The sequence below is a fragment of the Helicoverpa zea genome, chromosome 9 (assembly GCF_022581195.2).
Source record: "Helicoverpa zea isolate HzStark_Cry1AcR chromosome 9, ilHelZeax1.1, whole genome shotgun sequence".
NCBI classification, from domain to species: domain Eukaryota; kingdom Metazoa; phylum Arthropoda; class Insecta; order Lepidoptera; family Noctuidae; genus Helicoverpa; species Helicoverpa zea.
The window spans coordinates 12,393,415-12,409,083 of NC_061460.1; the positions used below are offsets into that span (position 1 = coordinate 12,393,415).

Sequence of the window (15,669 nt, forward strand, 5' to 3'; positions counted from 1 at the left end):
GTGCTCAAAAAATCTTCTGGTATGAAACCAGAGGATTTTTTATTGACGTAAAAGACAATTTGTGATTTCGTTTTAAAATAGAAACTGCGCTTTCAAACCCAGATTGTCTTTACGTCTATGTCCACTGAAGTACAAATACTATCTATTCAAAATTAGAGTTATACAAAGTTACCACCACAAACATCTGCCAAACATTAAAGCCATGCCACTTCTACTAAAGTGGACTGACTATCAATTGAAAACCATCACAAAGTCATCTCATTCAACCTCCAAGGAACCTCATGTTTACAAACAACATTTATCATGATTCACACTTATATAAGTAAAAACATTAACTACACGACGCATGCGCGACAATGAACTAGCTATAACACACACTACTTAAATTTTGCATTTGTTTGCATTTTGGCACCCAACTCGCGTTTCTACAATGTCAGTTTGCGCAACTGACAATGAAAATAGGCATTTTGTCATGACTAGGATTTGTGATGAAGGATTAACTGAAATTCGATAGGAGGACCTCACGACCTCACGGACAGAAGAGCAAGGCTCACTGTAAACTGTTTGACGGCCGATAGTTTCATCGGGTTCATTAATCAGTATGGAGATAAATATAATATAGGTATGCATATAACATAATATAATTGTGATTGGATTCACGATTGTCTTCAAAATAAATTGTCTAGTCTGAAGGGTGTGAGGGTGTTGAAATTAACAAGTGAACTTCCCTGCACTTTCGCCAATAACGATGCTATGCCATACATTATATGTATTATCAGGTATTACCTATCATTTTTCGCTTCAACTGCTACCATCTACATCATTCCACCATTTTATATACCCTTTGTGAAACACAAGCAGGCCATACCATGGGGTATTGTCGTAACCGACACCCATAGACACGGGGGCACTTGCCATGCCTTGCATCGCCCGTGTCAATGTCACTTGACGTAACTGACAATGAATTTGGCGAAACTGATGTGACTGCGAATTATAGGGAGTTAGAAGAGTGTATGGTAGGAGTATTGTTTGTAAATATACTTAGGCCGTTTTTAGTTTGTAGGGAAAGAAGTAAGATTAAAGGAATTATGTCTTGTAAGAGTTAGGTGAGCGCCCATTGATTTTTGGTACTCATCATGGTAGGTACTGGTGATTTTATATTTAGGTACTGTCAGTATTAAGCATTATTAACTTGTCATATCGTCATGCAGAATTCACTTTATTTACATTTCTTTGGTAGTGCAAGACATGTAACTTTTGGACTATCTCTATAGGTTACCATCGTGAATCTTGTACCCAATTAAAGAGCTGGATTTTAAAAACTTCAAGAACAATATCTACATTAAAATTAATTAAACAATGGAAATGAAAGGTTTTAAACAACCGTTAGTCACAACTCCAGACAACCACAACATTCTTTTCCCCCTCTCTCACATCTTACTTAATTCAAAAAACTTCCATAAAATCACATAAATCACGGATCCCATCGCATCTATATATAGAGAACGCGTTATGACAGACTCTTGCGCATGGAAAGCCGCGCTCTCTAGAAAGCAGACACATTGCCAGTCGCGACCGGTTCGCAAAAACCGGTGTTTTGTATGGGAAACTTGGGGCATTCGCGGTTAGGTTTACGTGTTAGATACTAAGTAAATGTGGGCTTTTGTTTTTTAATAAGTAATATATGTTTTGATTGTTGATATTTCGATGTGTTGATTTCGACAACCTCCACTCCACTTTTAAGTACTTAAAGATTAAAATTCTTGTCGATAGATTTGTTAAAAATTGCAATAACTAAGCATTTTTTACTCTTTATTAGTGCCCATTAACAGCTTAAATCAATTTTCAAAGTACGTAAAATATATATAATCACAAGCTATATGGATACCTACTATTTTATCACACATCTACTACCTACATGAAACATAGTCATCATTATTATCAACAGGAACACAATATAAATTCGTTAGTAAAATTATTAATTTGGCCGTACAAATTAACTCGTTAGGTCAATTTATCTGATAAAATACTTGAAGCGTAACAAGCTTCCTAAACTAATTAATTTTATTATGATCAGGCATTACGTGTTTTAGTATCACAATGTTGTTTATAGCGAAAATAATATCATTGGATACTACTTTGTTTAATTAATAATTATTTCTTTTTGCCAATAGACCCCATTTTAGACAGATTTTAAAATGACATATCCATCTTTTCAAATGCACAAAATTATTAAGCCCTAAGAAACCTACTTCACTACTTATTTAAAAAGACATGTGTAGAAGAAAACACTGTAGGTCCCGGCTGTCATTGAACATCCTTGGCAGTCGTTACGGGTAGTCAGAAGCCAGTAAGTCTGACACCAGTCTAACCAAGGGGTATCGGGTTGCCCGGGTAACTTGGTTGAGGAGGTCAGATAGGCAGTCGCTTCTTGTAAAGCACTGGTACTCAGCTGAATCCGGTTAAACTGGAAGCCGACCCCAACATGATTGGGAAAAAGGCTCGGAGGATGATGATGTCTAGAAGAAAACAATATCCTCCAATTTATTTTTAAATAATCTAAAATATAAATTACAGACCGACAAATACTTCCGACTGATCACCTCATGCGCTTAGCACATTACATAAAAGTTTATTTACCTGCAAGTTTATATAATCTCTTATTTATATATTTTAACTTTAGTGCACTTTCTGCATAATATACAGGGTTACTGGTAAGTAGACCGCATCCTTTCAGGAGGTGATAGTATAGGTCAATACGGACAAATTTGACCCTGGGATACACTGGGCAAAAGTTAACCCGTTTCAAGATAATCGAATTTCAAGATCAGTCGTCTAGGTACACGTATAAATTTTCATTATTAGTCAAAAGTCTTGTTTTTGTGGATTTTTGTGTGTTTTTGGATAGAAGATGAATCATTTCATAATAACAAACCATAAAACTGTACAAATCACAGAGGAAATTATAGCGAACAGCAATTACTTTTTTAGTAGATATTTTCTCAAAAATATTACTCTTCATTTTTTTGTGCAGAATACTTAAAAAACATCTACATTTATCTAGCTATCCAAAAAGCCACAAAACACACAAAAATCCGCAAAAACGAGACTTTTAACTAGTAATAAAAATGTATACGTGTACCTAGACGACTTGTAAAGAAAAGATCTTAAAATTCGATTATCTTGAAACGGGTTAACTTTTGCCCAGTGTATCCCAGGGTCAAATTTGTCCGTATTGACCTATACTATCACCTCCTGAAAGGATGCGGTCTACTTACCAGTAACCCTGTATAATCTAAATAACAATGAGTAACTAGTTTGTATGTAGACGGTAACTCCGAAATCGCTGGACCGAATCTGTTATTCTTTTAGTCTTGTAAATCTGTTTTGTAAAGTATTCTGTTTTCCTCAATAAGTCTTCGTATTACTACAATAGTAATACTTTAGCAAATTACGATGCTTTAGCGAAATACGTGAAAGGGGGGCGTTTTGGGGGTGCTGTCATTTTGTATTTTTTGACGTGAAAAAGTGCTAGAATCTAGCCTATTTTCAATAAACGATTTTGACTTTGACTTGACTTTGACTACGATTTGTGACATACAATTCGCTGATAATAGAATACTAATAGGCCGTTAGACATGACCATGATGGCTATAGATCGGTAGTATCTTATATTCAATAAAAATTTTTCCTTACTACTCTTATCGGTTTCTGAAAATTGCAGAAGTGTGCCTTTTGATAGAGGAATCCCGGCATTTGAGATAATCTAAAGAAAACCATGGAAAAAGCAATTTGAGAAATAAAAGTGTAGGTTCTCTCAAAATGCAAGCGCCTCCTTTTAGTATTTAAGTCAGGCTCAAGTCTCCAGACTGTTTAGTATTTGAATCAGGCCTTAAAATCACTGCAGAATTTCGAAAACAGCATTTCCTACATCGGAAACGGTTGAATATTTCAAAATGTCTAAAATACCAGCTTCCTTTTTGACTTTTGATAAATGACTAACCATGAAGTAGCCCATTAGCAAACCACTGAATCTGAAGGTGTTTAAAACATACATTTTTCAATCTCACCAATCCAATGGTGTACTAATATAATTAAGAGGACACATTTGTTTGTTTGTAGCCTAAAGGCTCCGAAACTACTGAATGGATTGGAAAAATTGATTCACTGTTAGATAGCTACACTCTTTTTGAGTAACGGGCTATATGTTATCCCGGTAAGGGCAGTAGTTCCCACCAGTTAAATATAAACAGTTAAAGATCGTCGGGTAGCCAGTAACTAAACCAGTTGAACAAACCTATCTGAGTTCTAAGTACCTACGTGAGTTGTAAACAACAATATAACAGTTGTTTCTGCCATAACTAATGTTAACATAACTGTGATAATAACTTAATTACAAGTTCTTTGAACTCGGCTCTCAAGTCACATTGACACAGTTAACATTTACGACAATATGAGGTCATTTTCTTATACATTTTTTTAAATTTTAACATGATTAAATTTTGGACATCTCCAATATCCACAGTGAATATTATGTACTTTTATTAAGCTCATTCATTGTTGTTTTGTCACTTATTTTATAACATTATCATCTTCCGAACCTTTTCCCAAGTATGTTGGGGTCGGCTTAAAAAAGCATATCGTTTGATCTAAATTTATATATGACTAGCCGTTTTCCCGCGGTTTCACCCGCGTCCCGTGGTAACTACTGTCCGTACCGGGATAAAACATAGCCTATGTTACTCGTGGATAATGTAGCTTTCGAACGGTGAAAGAGTTTTTAAAATCGGTTCAGTAGTTTTTGAGCCTATTCATTACAACCAAACAAACAAACAAAGTTTTCCTCTTTATAATATTAGTATAGAAGTATAGAAAACACTGCAGGAATATTTTTTTCTATTGATTATTTATTTGGATTTCCAACAGAGGATACACAGATCACTTACATTAAACACAAATACATGGGAAATTATTCTTTACATTGTCCGTTGAATGTTAGCGTATAATGCGGCAACATAACCGCGAGTGCAGCATAAGGCTTGTCGCGTCGGAACAGACTGTCTGCAGCACAGGAAGCCACGCCCCGCTGCACCGACTGTGCAGCTTTACATACACCATATTATGTGTTAGATTTGATATAATTTATGATTTGTAATGTAATACTTTGACAGATGAGTTGATCATGTCGATAAAGAGATAAAATTGACATTGGGCATCAAGCATCAGGTATTTCACCCTTGAAACAAAACAAATATGGTTAAGATCAGACTTGTTACTCAGGACGTTGATTTAAGCTAAGCGTCCACTTGTCGGTATCGTACGCAACGGACGTATCGCACGCAACGGATCGTAGAATTATTTATATAGAAACTCAAACAAGTGCGTCCACCTGTCCGCATCGTACGCATCGCACATCTTGTTCGAGTTAGCTTTAAAAGCCTCTCCCTATAAAGTATGAACAAGGTGGGTGTAATATACAACATGTAACGTAATTAACGCACACCCTCAAACACCCCAATTAGAATATTATGTTATAATCATAATACACACACTGAATTTTTAATTTAACGTGTATATGCATTGTTATTTACTAAATTAGTTATACCAATTCTTGGAGAACATTTTGGTCATACTACTACGCACGCAAATATCGCGCCGCGCGCCGCTCGACTCGACACAACATAACGAAACTACGGAAAAAGCCGACAATACACGAAGTCTTATTACTTTGAGTTACGGTCTATTTGAATTTGTTTTGACTGTACAGGGTTAATGTGACAATAATTTCCGTAGTTTTAATTATTTTTGGGATAAAAAATTACCTATATTAAAAATGATATAAATCGATGCAGTAAACGATTCTGAACAAACTAATTTCAGGATGTGCGTTAATTAAGTTACATGTTGTAGAAATACAAAGGTACCTAAATCGGTTTCTCTCTGGATATGAAAAATATACTTTTTTACATAAGACAAAATATAAAAGCACATATTTCTAGAAAAGCATAATCTTTCTTTTCATGGCTGATAGATTAACTTGGCCCGAATCCTATGGACCCACAATCATTCTACCATTTTATTACATTCCACGGCTTTTAATGCTCAGAAAACAAAACCGTTTCATCTTTTGTATATCATGCCACATAGACTTATATCTCCATTTAATTGTTGTCATTACAATTTTTGCATCTACTTTGATGTCACATGATCATCATGACAGAATCACTATATTCTCTATGCAGATTGCCATTAAAACTTAACCACATCTAATGTAGTGCCCACTTAATATGTACACCCAATCAGATAGCCCTATCTACACATGTTAACAAACGAGCTAACAATATGTTATGAGCAGCGATCACCTTTCGCTTTCAAGAGCAAGGTCCCACTTTCACGAGCACTTTCGATTTTATGCGTTCCTGGTACGGCCAGTGAACTTGTGTGTGTTGGTGAATTGGTGATGGTGATTGAGACTGATTGGTGATAAATTGAGCTGTTTTTTGTTAATCAATCAATTTGTTTTGGCTTGTTTTGTGACTACCTGTTAATAATACGAGTCGTTAAACTGATGTGAATCCTCCGAGCCTTTTTCCCAAACTATGTTGGGGTCGGCTTCCAGTCTAACCGGATTCAGCTGAGTACCAGTGCTTTACAAGAAGCGACTGCCTATCTGACCTCCTCAACCCAGTTACCCGGGCAACCCGATACCCCTTGGTTAGACTGGTGTCAGACTTACTGGCTTCTGACTACCCGTAACGACTGCCAAGGATATTCAATGACAGCCGGGACCTACAGTTTAACGTGCCATCCGAAACACAGTCATTGGTGTCTAAGATATACTTAGAAAGTACAAACAAACTTAGAAAAGTTGCATTGGTACTTGCCTGACCTGGAATCGAACCCGCGCCCTCATACTCGAGAGGTCGGTTCTTTGCCCACTAGGCCACCACGACTTGTAGTTAAACTGTCGTTAAACTGATGAGTAGCTAATATTTGTAGGCCATTGCATTGATACTTTGGTAATTTGTGTATTTGTCACAAGATAAACATATTCATCTCTATGATTGTAAAATAGAAGCTTCAGGCTATACAGATTAAGTATGAGATTATCCCACCTATTTACCAAAATTTTGTCACAAGAATATTCATGGCTTTTTAACTCTCAAACAAATTGTTTTTGCCATCAGTTTGAGAGTTAAAGAGAATCTCTTCTCAGGTATCAATGCGCATAAAAAATGGGGCATTCTTAAAAATAAGTCGAACATAATATAACTTATTAATATTTAATTACTTAATCACAAACTTACTATCAACAATTGCCGACGTAAAATTATATCGTATAAAATGTCACTCAGCTTTCTTTCACATTGTTTTGATAGACAATGGAGAGAGTACCAACATTAAGTATATCTGCGTAAATGATATCTTTAACCACCGCCAGATCTTAACAATAACATTGTTAGTTGTTTAGAAATTAAAGTTTATCATCCGTAGCGTGTACCATTGCAAAGAGTTATTAAAGAAACTACTGAGTTAAAATGCATTTTCCATTTTAATATTATTTTTGTAAGGCTGGCTAATATTGCAGCATTGCCATTCAACGTGGCAATGCTACTAACTAAATAGGTAAACTAACAATTGACTAATATGGGCGATTTTACCTAAAATGGGAGACCCCCTTCATAAGTTCAAGTTTCTGAAAACATATTGTTATAGTAAATCAATATTTTTGCAAATGAACTAATGGTGATAATATTTGTAGCAAGTAACATAAAATCCTTGTCCTAGAGCAAGTCGAATGTCATGAACTTAACAGGACAAGTCCTTTATGTTACGTTCTCTGATGGCATTTGTTTAGAATCGGTATTTGTGTTGACAAGGGTTATTCGCATTGATCTTTTACTGCTAGGCAGGAACAATATCTGTGCTAATTAACATTACTGAAGAAAGAAAGAAACACAACAAACAGTAACAAAGTTAACATTAGAGAAGAAGCATCAAACATCAGCAAGTTGCTAATTCTTCAGAAAGGATTCTGCTAGTAATATAAGGGAAAAAAGGTATCTGGTTTTCATTCTGCAATACATAAGAGGATCATCGAATCTAGTCATTATGAAGAAAGCTAAAACTATAGTTGCAGTTTAGACAAATGCCAGCCAAGTACCATTAAATATTTAAGAGCAACAATACAATTTCTTATTCTATTCTCCCCAATCATTATGACATTCTGAAACTGTCATTACCATCGCGTCTAATATACATAATTTGCCTCCAACACATACATTTCTCTGAAACGTAAGCTACTCAGTTTTACATTATTCCCACAGATTATTTTCAAACAAAGATGCTTTCTAAGTAAGATCTCCGTGACACGCAGCATCATACAATCATGTGAGTTTACTGACGTGACTTGGGTTTCCACCATGGAGAACAAAATTGCTATCGGAGATATCATAACGCAATATCTCATAAGAATGTAGCTCTTAAAAATGCGGATATTCAGGGGAAGAGGAACGTTACCAGCTTCGCCTACGCCTTAAATGGCTTAACGCTTATTATTTTCAGAATAAATTCATCAAACAATCAAGACCAATCTCTATCAGATTGGTTTTGTTTTCACAAGTAACCCGAACGCCTCGCTAGTTCCAGTAACTGATCACGCCTACTATATGTTACTTGACCTACAAGATGGCACCTAACTTACCTTCAGTGTGGCATATCTGCTTCTTTCCTTCCTCTGTGGTCTCCACAGATACTGAATGCGTATACTTTTTGTATGGTTACTACATCCGATTTCTATATCGATAAAAACATCGCAACAATAGGAAAAGTGTCATCGATAGATTCAATCGATATTTTCTAATTCTCACAGTTTAATTTTATTGGCGTAAGTTATTTATCTTATGGGATATTGATTTCTAATTACTGGCTTGGTGATTTATACTTTGGCTTTTGCTGTTGAGTAAAGACTTTTCGTGAAAGAAACAACAATGGGACATAAAATTTAATGGTTATATGTTCTTTAGCCGTTTCATAATTTGTCCCAACTGTCATTGAACATCTTTGTTAGTCGAAGCCAGTAAGTCTGATAACCAGTTTTACCAAGGAGTATTGAGTTGGCGGGTAACTGGGTTGAGGATGACGGATAGGCAGTCATTATGACATCCGATTAGACTGGAAGCCGACCCCAACATAGTTGGGAAAAGGCTCGGGAGATTTATTTATTTATTTATTTATTTATTTGAGGTTAACCAACAACTGTTTACACCTTAACATTAACAGCACAAGATGTATGTTATCCTACACTTGTGTAACAATTAATTATAGGTTAACACCGCTTGTACAAATATTGTGGTAAATATAATATGTACAATATAAAAAACTGATTACATGATAATTACAATGGATTAAAAAAAATACAATAATAATAATTAGAATCACAAGTTACAAAAGATTACAAAAGATACATTAATAAATTAACTGGAATATTAAATTAATTAGAAATTACATATGTACTTATAATTTAAAATCACTTATCATTAAATATGAATTTATACAGACTATATTTTAATGCTAACTTAATGTCTAATTAATCTGACGATACCATTATTTCCGACATTCCCATATAAGGCGTGGAAAAATCGCGCACAAACGCGGAAAAACTGCACGAATTTCCACCGATTATTAGAGATTAAAAAACCAGTTCCCATGTGTAGCAGTTGAGTAATACATAACGAGTGACATACATACAGACGGATCGTTAGTGTTAGATACTAAACAGGTGAGAATATCTGATCTTGTGTTTACGAAATTGTAGAAAAACGTCAATGATAAGGGGCGGGAAGTTGCGAATAAAATTGTTGAGGAAAATCTTGGTTGTGGAAATTGTTGGTGTTAAAACCTCTTCCAGATTGAATGTTTTGGTTATCCATATGTCAGCTTTTGTATATTAATTTTAGTTTTGATTGTATGGTAAGTTTACATAACATAAATAATTACGGAAATATATTTTTTCGTTAAGCTGCGTTTCAAATAGCGACAGTACTGTGTGTCTTACGTATTATAGACGTATTGTTGTAGCTACTGAAATAATTCTGAATAACATTATTTTATTCAGATTAAATATTACCGCTATATGATACACACTTAAGTAATAAATAAATAAACATAAATCTAATACTTACATTCATAAAAATGTAAATTGAATCACATTTCATAATCAGTTTTCTATTATATCAATCGCTATAAGTCTCTCGTGTAATGGATCATAACTTGGACGGTAGGGGACTACGGTCGGCGCGGGCGCACGTATGGGTTTGCGTTACGCAATGTGCGGCGGTAACGGAAACTAGACGTTAACGCTAAGTCATTTGTGGTTGTGGCGTAGCGGGTTTTTTGGATAATTTGTGTTATGCAAAAAAGTTAACTTGACATATTGGGTTGATTTGGTAGAAAAAAATATAATGTATACTAATATTATAAAGCTGAAGAGTTTGTTTGTTTGTTTATTTGAACGCGCTAATCTCAAGAACTACTGGACCGATTTGAAAATTTCTTTCAGTGTTAGATAGCCCATTTATCGAGGAAGGCTATAGGCTACTTTTTATCCGGGATCGTGCCGTGGTTCCTACGGGATGCGGGTGAAACCGCTGACAGAAGCTAGTAAATAAATAATAATATAGAAAATCTTTTGTTATCAGACACAAAGGCCCATAACATATTCGCAACAGAAGTAATATAACCTATGTTAGCTTCTTACTAATTATAAGATGAACATGTTCCAGAGAGTTGGGCAAAATATTTAATTTACCAAAAATAAACATCTATTAAAATAAAATTATATATAGCGTGCATTTAATCTGTAAATTAATATCACTGAAGTAATTCCTCAAAATATTCTTATAATTTTTAATATTAAAACTGTTTATTAAAATATTTACATTCATTTTGAAAAGTTAAAATAAACTTATAATTAATATCAAATCATCATTTTTAAAAACTTAAAAAATAATTAAAAACATTACATAACACTTAATTAATCCTCTTAGAACCCCCTCACTTAATCTCTTAAAATCATTTTTTTAAAGTATTCTCAAAAAAATAAAAAATTAAAACAAATAAAATCACGGATGCTGCGCTCAGTATACCACGGCAACGGTAACACTTTTCTCAAGTGAGCGAAAGTGCTCATTACATATTTGCTAATTACAAACAGTGACGAAGTTATGTATTGATGTTTTGAGTTACGAGAATGACTTTACGTCAGTTACGTAATATGTACGACAGTTTTTGGAGAAAATGTTTCTATCATACAATGGAATCCACGTTATTCAGAATAAACGAAGTAGTGGTTTCCCTTGGTTGGGTTTTATCGATCTTCAAGTACCTATGTCAGAAAGTCTGACAGCTAAAATTACCAAAAGTATATGGATTGTAGAGACGAGACAGGCATTTGTTCCCACATAGTTCAGTAAGATTTTCAGATCCATTCGAACACACTGAAATTCAACTGCGGTTCATTGCTTAAAATTCAAGCCAGGTAAATAAATATGACACTTTTATCATACCATAATAATGTGATATAAACTATTCTAATTTCACGAAAATCATTAACGTTAAAATTACAGTGTAGTGTTCATGCTTCTCTGATGACATTTATTGAGAAGAAAGCGTCATTCGTGTAGATATTATATAATGACCAGTTACGTGATTTTTGCCAATTTTAAATGTATTATAAGAGCATCCAATTTAGTACGACATGCGATGATATCCACACTGAATGGTTTATAGGTATTTTCAATCTAGTTCTAAGTAATATAAAAATATTATGCTGATCCGTTTATAATTTATGACCATACTCCTGTATGCCATTTAATTATATAAGGAAGTCTGCGTTTCTATTCTTTAATTAAATAAATTAATTATAAATTATGACGTAAGATCTAAATCTCAAATGTATAATTCATATCCTGATGATGATTTATTCATATTTAGTTCATTCTTAACTCATACCTCTAAATAAGACTACATACACAGATACATCTGCACATGCAAAAAATCGCTCTCAATAAAAATATGCTGCATAATATCCGTTAAATCTCTCTTATCTATAGGTACCTAACTACGCATGTAATTTGTGCTACATATTAACTATCATGACCACATCCCTCTTCCTCTGACTTGCAGACATAAGCGCATAAGAGCAAAACGAATCAGACTATTAAGTATTAACCACGGTTTAACAAAACCAAGTGCCATTAAACTGTCGTTACGATGCAAATGCACGATCATCCTCGCAAATTTGCTGACGAAAGTGCAACCGTGCATACATACACAGAACTACATACAAATTAGATAGAAAGTAATATTCACTGAAACCTGACTCTCACTTGATTGCCGTAGTGCAGGGCCGGATTTGGTAAGCGCGGAGCCCGTAGCATGTTTAAGCACAGAGCCGGATTTGGTAAGCGCGGAGCCCGTAGCATGTTTAAGCACAGAGCCTTAGGGTGGGTTACACTATTTAACTGTAACGATAACTCGATAACCAAACCAAAACCAGCCTTATACTGGCCACCCATTGGTCAATTCGGTAGTCCTTTAAATGGTCCCGTTAACGTTATAGTAAAATGGTTCAACTTAGTGTAAAATCAGTCAAATTCTTACTAAATTATGCAGACAAAAAGGTAAAAAACACATCTAGGGACCCCTTAGGCCGTAGGTGCAGGCACACCTAAGATACGGGGCCCGTAGAAACTACTTCGTGGTTACTCCGGCCCTGCCTAAAATACAGGTAAATTATGTTTAAGCGCAGACTTTCGCTGCAGCTCTTAAACTATCATCAGACAGCTATAAAATATACGTCTATATTCTGCAGGTGTATTGTAAATATATTTTATTACTATGTTCATATAATCGAAACGTAATAAAATATCGGAAATAAATTATAAAATTTAATTTAATTTTGTAGCTTTTACAAAGACCATTTCATAAACTTCTGTTAATCAAGTATTAGAAAATAAAACGTTTCAGCATGTCTGTTTAATATCTTGACCTATTTCCTTAATTGAAATGCATTTAATTTAAAGCTTTCTAGTAAGTGAGCTTTTCCGATTTCATATACTGGTCCCTCAGTGAAGGAACTTTCAGATATTAAGCTGAAGAGAACAGATATTACACTTTGGTCTACGCCAAAACACCGAGAAGCGATTTCCGGTTTTATTTTCTGATTGTCACCTAGGTTCACAGTATAGTGTAATAGATGAATTAATATTTTACTTAATACCTAAGTTTTATTGCAGTTATTAAAATAAAATTAAATTAAATTGTACATACTTATGTCATGTTAATTCTGATCAAATGAAAAAAAATATATTTGTTTACACTGTACAATTAATTTCGTAATAAGATTTATTTAAATTTTCTTTCGACTTCAAATAAGAAAACTTACCAATAGAAACCAAACCAATTTATTGAATCCTATTACATATTCTTAAAATACATAATTCTCAAGCCAGCACTCATAAGGGCATACAACTATGTATCCGATCTCTCGCCAACTTTCCAACGAGTTTCCGAGTTAGCCGCCGGTGACAAACGGACGTATTATAATATAAACATATCCGCTCGGTTTTCACCCTGATTGGAATTAATGAGGAGTGTGGTTTTGTGAAATTTATGGTTCTGAGAATAAGGTTTAATTTGGCCTGTTCATTTTGGTGGTTTTTGTCAAGGTGTTCATGTGATCTTTGATTAATATTGTCTCACTGCTTGCTTTGAGATCTTTATTGGAAACTGTGTAGCTGGTGCTACGTTAAGTTCTAGTTAAGTTACTATTTAAGATACTCATATCGTCTACTTAAGAATACAATATTCTTTATAAAAGTTTTAATCATTTTGGAAACAGTGAAAATGTGTATAGTGCTCTAAATGAATATCTATGAAATCTGATAAAATGAAATAGTAGGTCCAATAAGATGTCTTAAAATATTGGAATTTCAAGAATTCAATAATTCTGTTCTGAATTTTCAGCAAAAAACTAACAAACATTGAAATGCTTAAACTTCACCTCAACATTCACCTGCTACTTACATCATTCACTATTACACTACCATTCAACAATAGCTTATCCTATCAAAATTAGACTTGTTTGTTACTCAATAACGCCGTAACGGCTGAACGGATTTAGGTGAAATCTTTCACGGTGGTAATGAATCTCACACACTACGTTACTATTGGGTACCACTTCCCCTCATGTGGATTTCGACCATCAAAACACGCACGTACACACAACAATTGGATTGACATAACTGGCCTTACTACAAAAACTTTAAACACTGTTTTACACTTGTCTAAAAAAAATGTGGCTCCAAAATGAACCATATGTCAACGTCATAATTTGTCATTTTTTTAGACAAGTCTTAAACTGACGTTAAAAAGTTTTTGTGGTAAGACGGAACATGTCTTACACTTGTACTTACGTTACTCACTAAAAGGATTCATTATTTTTGGTAACAATTTTCACCATACAAACTCATAAGATATATTAGCAACTTAATTGGTGCGTTATGCAAAGTCTATATGGTAGGTATCGTCATCATCATCTGCCTCACCTATATTTTCTAACTTTGTATTTTATGGAGTCGGATCTCAGTCTAACCTGATGTAGCTGAGTACCAGTGGTTTATATGAAAAATTGCCTATTGGGCCAGGAAGTACCTACAGTTAGAACCTGCCTTAGTGTCAGATTGATTCTAATCCAAGGGACAGTCATAATGGGCACACACATACAAAAAGCACAGGCTATACAAATCCAGTTTTCATTATTATTCGCAATGCACTCCAAATTACTATGTCATGTCTATCTTAATTAAGTTAACGTTATGTTCCGGTAAAAACGTAAGTTTCCTCAAGAGAATGCACGAAAAATTCTATGCTACATTGCGCACGAAACGACTGTTTTTATCAAACCCTAAACTGGCATAAGTCTTACTAGGAATATTTATCACTACATATCATACACTGTTTTAGACCAAACATCTGTTTTTACCCACGGAGGAATAGCTTCCAAAGATGTGGGGAGCAGTCGTTAGTGCTTGCATCACGATACTCGTGCAGTTCTTGGAATATTGCGAGTAGACACGCAGCCTAAAGATGGCCGAATGTGATGCAAGCCTTATATAAAAACGGATTAAGATTTTTGACCGCCCCCAAATGTATTCCGTGTTTATTTAAGAATGGAAGACGGAACTGCTTAAATACCACTTAACATGTAGTGCTGATGTCGCTGTATGCTGGACTTTAAGTTAACGTTTACGAAAAAATACTGATGTGGTACGAAAAAAGTTATTCAATAGATTAGATCCTTTAACCCTTAACTATCCAGAATGCTTTTGTGACGTAACTGACCAGTAGTGTCCAACAGACACTTTATAAATGTAGGTAAGGTACGACAAAGCAAAATAAAGTTATTTTGAATTAAAAAGACAGTATAATGTATTTCAGTAATGTTTTTTTACACTTATTCATTTATAGATATTATACATTTTTTTTTCTTCAGAATGTTCAGAGCAGACATTGCGATTGCATTTATCACAACACTGTTTAGAAGCCCGAAGAATTTCGAAGGGCAAATATAACAACGCTTCTTGCTTTTCGCAGCAGGTTCAGATG

The 15,669-nt window shown here is 34.5% G+C and overlaps 1 pseudogene; it reads right to left on the reverse strand.

The window, feature by feature from the left end:
- Positions 1-13,091: 13,091 nt before the first annotated feature.
- On the reverse strand, positions 13,092-13,207 carry LOC124633590 (annotated as a pseudogene).
- Between the last annotated feature and the right edge of the window lie 2,462 nt (positions 13,208-15,669).